Source organism: Quercus suber, unplaced genomic scaffold, assembly GCF_002906115.3.
Source record: "Quercus suber isolate HL8 unplaced genomic scaffold, Cork oak 2.0 scaffold_208, whole genome shotgun sequence".
In the NCBI taxonomy this organism is placed as follows: domain Eukaryota; kingdom Viridiplantae; phylum Streptophyta; class Magnoliopsida; order Fagales; family Fagaceae; genus Quercus; species Quercus suber.
This window is the reverse complement of record NW_027069666.1, coordinates 44923-51059: the sequence shown is the minus strand read 5'-3', so window position 1 is coordinate 51059 and position 6137 is coordinate 44923. Positions and strand designations below refer to the sequence as shown.

General features: G+C 33.3%; 1 long non-coding RNA gene across 1 annotated transcript; it reads right to left on the bottom strand.

Moving 5' to 3' along the window:
• Positions 1 to 2900: 2900 nt before the first annotated feature.
• Positions 2901 to 5877, bottom strand: LOC136070071 (uncharacterized). The gene is made up of 3 exons (XR_010631300.1): positions 5799 to 5877; positions 3891 to 4090; positions 2901 to 3477 (listed from the first exon to the last, which is right to left on the bottom strand). It is a non-coding gene; the product is annotated as an uncharacterized LOC136070071 (long non-coding RNA).
• Between the last annotated feature and the right edge of the window lie 260 nt (positions 5878 to 6137).

The window sequence follows — 6137 nt, the reverse complement described above, 5'->3', positions numbered from 1 at the left end:
GGAACATATAATTGAATGCAATTGCTACGTTTGGCATTATAGCTTGTCGTCATCATCTAGGTATCAGAACCAGCCATAGGCACTGAAGATGATAAGATCTCTTATTCATTTTGAGTTTTATCCATCTTTGTGTATCTGTGAAGAATAAGATGAGTTTTCTCTTTCGTTTTTTTAGTCCTTAGTGAGAAACTTTGTTGCTGTCTTTTTGTTTTTTGTGGAGGTTGATTTGGGTTTGATTTTTGCAGGGGGTATATTCTTCGTGTTCAAGATCTAGGTGAATGGAAAGAGACCAATGCCATTTTTTGATCTTGTTTCTCAAGAATTTTGTTTTGCCTTCTTTTTTTTTCTTTTTTCTTTTTTCTTTTTTTTTCTTGTTTTGAGAAGAGAGAAACATAAAAGAAGGGCAGAAATACACAAAATGGGAGCAGAAATACACATTTTCCCCTATTTCTTACAAAAGTGAGTTACGAAAGATAAACGAAGCTTACCTCATGTGGGTAAAATGACACTTTTCAAATCATGGGTATGCAAAGTGATTTTGGGCCAAACCATAGGTGAGCTTACTATAATTACCCCTAAAATAATTTTGTTAATTATGACAACGTTTGTCTTTTCTAGAAATCTGATTGGATTTCAACGTATACAATGAGAAAGTATAGATTATCTAATTTGTAGCTAACCACAATATAACATGTTCAATCAAGATAATTTACATTGAACTCTTTTTTTCTTTTTTCTTTTTTAATGTCATGTGTACTATGACCTCGATCTTAATAATGTTTGCATGAAAGCAGAAGTACGTTTATGTAATAAACTGCATCTCATTTTGGTGTATATATTTCTGATAATCATTACTAACGTTAACATAATTACTAGTTTTTTTTAGAAGATAATTATTGGTTGAGAAGATAAATTCTATAATCATAAAATTTATAGACTATAGAATTTTATTTAAGATAAATTCTATTATTTATATCACTACAAAAAAAAAAAAAAAAATGTTCTGTGGCCACGTTTGTAAAACATGGCCTTAGGTCCGAAAAACGTGGCCATAGGATGATTTGGCCTATAGCCGCATTTTTTTTAGGCCATGTTTTTAAATGTGGCCTAAACCTCGTGACTATAGGACCACAATATAACATGTTCAATCAAGATAATTTACATTGAACTCTTTTTTTCTTTTTTCTTTTTTAATGTCATGTGTACTATGACCTCGATCTTAATAATGTTTGCATGAAAGCAGAAGTACGTTTATGTAATAAACTGCATCTCATTTTGGTGTATATATTTCTGATAATCATTACTAACGTTAACATAATTACTAGTTTTTTTTAGAAGATAATTATTGGTTGAGAAGATAAATTCTATAATCATAAAATTTATAGACTATAGAATTTTATTTAAGATAAATTCTATTATTTATATCACTACAAAAAAAAAAAAAAAAATGTTCTGTGGCCACGTTTGTAAAACATGGCCTTAGGTCCGAAAAACGTGGCCATAGGATGATTTGGCCTATAGCCGCATTTTTTTTAGGCCATGTTTTTAAATGTGGCCTAAACCTCGTGACTATAGGGCTGAGGGGTCCTATGGCCGCACTTTTCAAACACGGCCTAAGACCAAGACCTATGGCCGCATTTAAAATGTGGCCTAAGGTGAAAGCTATAGCCGCGTTTAAAACTTGGCTACAGGATCAGACCAATGGCCACGTTTAAAACGTGGCAATAGGTGAAAGCTATAGCTGCGTTTAAAATGTGGCTATAGGTGACAACTATAGCTGCATTTTTTAAATGTGGCTATAGGACATATTTTTAGCCACGTTTAAAAACGCGGCTATAGCCCTTTTTTTTTCCCTAGGCTAGATGGCTTAAGAAGGACCTCCACACCTGTTTTCTACATAAGAGACTATTATGTGGAAAATCCATTATACTAGTACAATCACCACAAACCAAGCCCTCATTATACAGTTTTAATCTTGCATTAGTCTCACATTTATTGTAAAAACTTCGAAAGTACATACATAGTAATATCTCTTGCAAAGATAAAATGCAAGAGAGGATGGCAATTAACTCATAGTGCACTTTAGATCAAATTTGTGGTGAGGACCATAAAATTTGACATGCCAAGTTTCTTAATTCAAGTTTCTTGCTTAGTATGTACTCCATCCTACATGGCAGATGTTAGGCATATATTTTGCTACAACATAGTGTACAAATGCATAATTAAGATTTTGGCAAATAGGTTGAAATAGGTTGAAGGGTATAGTGGTAGACTTAAACTTTTAATGAGAAATTGAGCATTACCTTCTAAAGACAGAATCCTCCCAATGTTTCTATTGACGTGTCTACCCCATTAAAACATATTATAGGAAAAAATTGAATCTAAGGTTAAAGAATAAAAATTCTTGGTTATAATTAAAAAAAGGAAACAATATGGACAAATAATTATAAGAATAGGGGCAACTAACCTTTGTCACATGCCAGTATAGCCAAGATTGCATCCCATCTACTAGTACTTAGTACCGGTGCAAGTAGTGAAACCTCAAAATAATAGTACACTCATAGCCACAATATTGTCTCCCTTGGGAAGACATTCAAAAGAAAAAGGGGTAGCAAAAGATAAGGCCTAAATAGTGAATTCTAAGGAGAGAGACCCACCTGACAAAGTTTAGGTTTAGTCAAGGCCCCTCAACACATTGTTGTACATGACACAATTGTAGTCCCTATATTTATGCAACAAAAGCAAACAAGGGGCATGATGAAACAACCCAGTAAAAGCAGTCAAAAGATTTTTTTACTGTAGTACTAGCAATAGCATGCATATCTTCTGACCCAAAAATATCAATACAGTTGACTTCTCATGCTAATAAAACCAGATATGTTCAGTAGTCAATTGCTTATCTTTTAGCTCTTAATTTGAACACCCAAACCATGTGTCAGAAAAAAAGAAATGTATTCTTTGTATCCTGGATCATATTAATACAAAAAAAAGACATTGTTTGAATGCCTTTCTAAAAGCCCTTAAAAAATAACTAATCTCAGTCACTTACAAAGAAAACTCAGAAGAAAAGCCATAGGAATTGAGCAAAAGATTCTTGCCAATATGTCATCTTTCTTCAATGGATTTTGAGTTTAAAAAACTCGCTTGAGTAGAGATGGGGGTACTGAGAGGATTCGAGGGCTCTTGTCCTATGCTATTATTATTATTTAATTTAAGGGGCATGACATGAGTTATAGGAAAAAGACTAACCCTTTGACAAGCTCAATAAGTTGTGGATACAGTTCAGTTTCTCTTAATTTGATGATCTCAGAAGAGGTGGACTCTATGGCTTGGGAAGCAACCATCATTTGTGATTCTAACTTTTCAACCTCTTTCTTGGTCTTCTCAGTCTTCACATATATAGTCAGCCCTCTTCAACTCTAGCTTCCTTAGATGTGCCACCCCTTTCTCATACTCTAACTTTAAGGTCTTAGCAGTCTAACAACATCACACAATAAAATTACAAGTAGAAGGGGGACCAAAAAAACTTAAACACAATACAAAACTTAATAAGAATTTGAATAATCTAATCTAATAGTAATGGATACACATGGGGGCCAATGGCCACTTTTTGACTAATCAATTGTAGTTAAAAAGCCCCAAGATTAAGATGTTATTCTTTGAGCTCTAAAAGCAAAAAGAAACATAGGAAAAAACTCATGGAAGCATAAAAGGACAAAAATAGATTGCTAATTTTGTTTTGTGTGCTTGTGACTTTATGTAAAGGAAAATTCAATCACGAGCCCACGAGGGAAGCAGAGAAACTTTTTTATTTTATTTTCTTGGGCAATTAAGGAGCAATGGATCATGCAGAATCTCTGAAAATTTGAAGCTTTGAACTAAAATTTTACCTTGACTTCCTGATACAATTTCTTCTCCCAAGCATATAGTCTCTCAACAGTTGAACAATGGTTGTTACTAACAATAGCCCGGCTTACAACACTACTTCCAAGCTTTTCCTCACCCAACTTTCCAAAAGCATTTGATTTTGGACTCAAACTCCATGTCCACGACGATGGACTCAAATTACACCCATACTTATAAACTTTTCCTGCCAAAACCAAATTAAAGACATAGACAATAATCCCTCTAATTACTGCAAAATTTAGCCAAATATAGAAAGAAAAAAAAGTTGCCCATAATCTTATAATTCATTTTGAGTAAAATTTAAGCCCATAGCAAAACAAATTTATAGCACAAATCCAAGAAAAAAGCCCTTTTAAGGCCTGGCCTCCTTTACTTTGAGATGAATAGCTAATAGAACTTGAAACTTCCAAGAAGTAGAGCTTTAACAGTATAACTTTTGCAATATAGAGTTTTGAAAAGCTTTTTACCATTTTTAAGTTTTTGACAAAGAGTAGTGTTTATTACACTCTACTTGTTGCACACACTGAAGTCACGTTTTTAGTGCAATTTTTACGTGTAACAAGTATTCCCCTTTGAGAAATTATAGTGAATGGTGCTTTCAAGTTTTGAATATATAAAGCATGAATAATCCTTCTCAAAAAAAAAAAAAAATGCATGAATAATGTATTGTAAAACTTTTTCCTAAAAGCTCAAAATTTTAGCTTTAGTCTTAAAGTTGTTTTCAGCTTAAGGCTCTTAAAGCACGTTTTTGATAGTGGGTTACTACCAAACACACCCATAATTTAGATCTGTTGCCAAATTATCCTAGTTTGATGACACAAAATTAAAACCCATTAGAGGGGCAGTGCCACATTCCAATTATTTGAGGTCAAAAAGTGCCAATATATAGTTTCAAACCCCACTCATACTTTTACCATTGTCTATTAAAAGCAAAGAAATATAAATCTCTCCCCATGAGCCCAAGGTTCGTCCTTTACAACCTCACTCATCCTTTGAAACCCTTAGACTAACAGAAACACACCTGCTCTCACCTATTCCATTCATCACTAGTGCTCTTCTAAATGTCTACAGATTCTAAACCAACTTTATTTGCATATTTTATCACCTATTGGTTACTATTAGAACAACAGATGGGGCTTCCTAATCTTACCAAATGTGTCTATAAAAAGACACAAAATCCAATCCTAAAAGTGTAGTTTACACACAGTGTACATTACTGACAATTCAATGAGTTCACACAGAGTAAACAGTGGTAGTGACAAAACTGAGAGACTACAATCACTAAACTTAAATTACAGGTAAAATCAAAATTACCAACCATCCTATCCTCAATATTAGTAATGTAATTTATTGATTAATACATAGAACCTTTAAAGGTTTCCTAGAATGAAACCCAATTGGATACATAAGCTATTAAGTTCATAAAGTTAAAGCATTCATAGTAACCATTCCCAGAAATTTTGGATTTCATAATGCCAAACACAACAAACCCATAACGTAATATCAAGTATTATGTTATACCACTCAACTACAGTTTAGTTACCATGAAAAGAGTGAGCTAGCTGCAGTGAATAAGAGAACAATGACACACAGAACTGAGGATAATGATGAAATGGGCACAATGGCTTTTGTGTTTCTCTCTCTCTCTCTCTCTCTCTCTCTCTCTCTCTCTCTCTCTCTCTCTCTCTCTCTCTTTGGAGAACTAAGATGGTCCTAGATCTGACAAAATAAGCAAAATGAATTCAAGCAATTCAACATGCAAATCGAAATAAGCTCAAATTCAACACAAAAAATCCATTAAAAAAAAAAAAAAAACTCATAAAATACGCAACGAAAATTCCATGACAAAATAGATGATAGATGAGATGGCCATACACAAGAGACCAGAGTACCTGGACCCACTCCACACCCACAAAATGAATTGAGTCACTGGAGATGTCTCTAATTCAAGTAATCTTGTCACCTGCTCCTGTAAATTTTTAACAGAGCAAATATATTAATTTCCCCAACATTTCCTAACTTTTAATGAATCAAATTGAAATGAAAAGAGACCAGACTACTAGAGAAAATATTAGGAATGAAAAAAAAAGATCCAACGGAAGCCAACCTACAGTTTATCTTATCCTCCATATTGTATTAGCAAGTAAATGACTAAGCACACTCTATTAGAAATATATAAAAATAATAGCAGAAGAATAAAGTAACCCAAAATTAGAAAAGAACCCACAAAA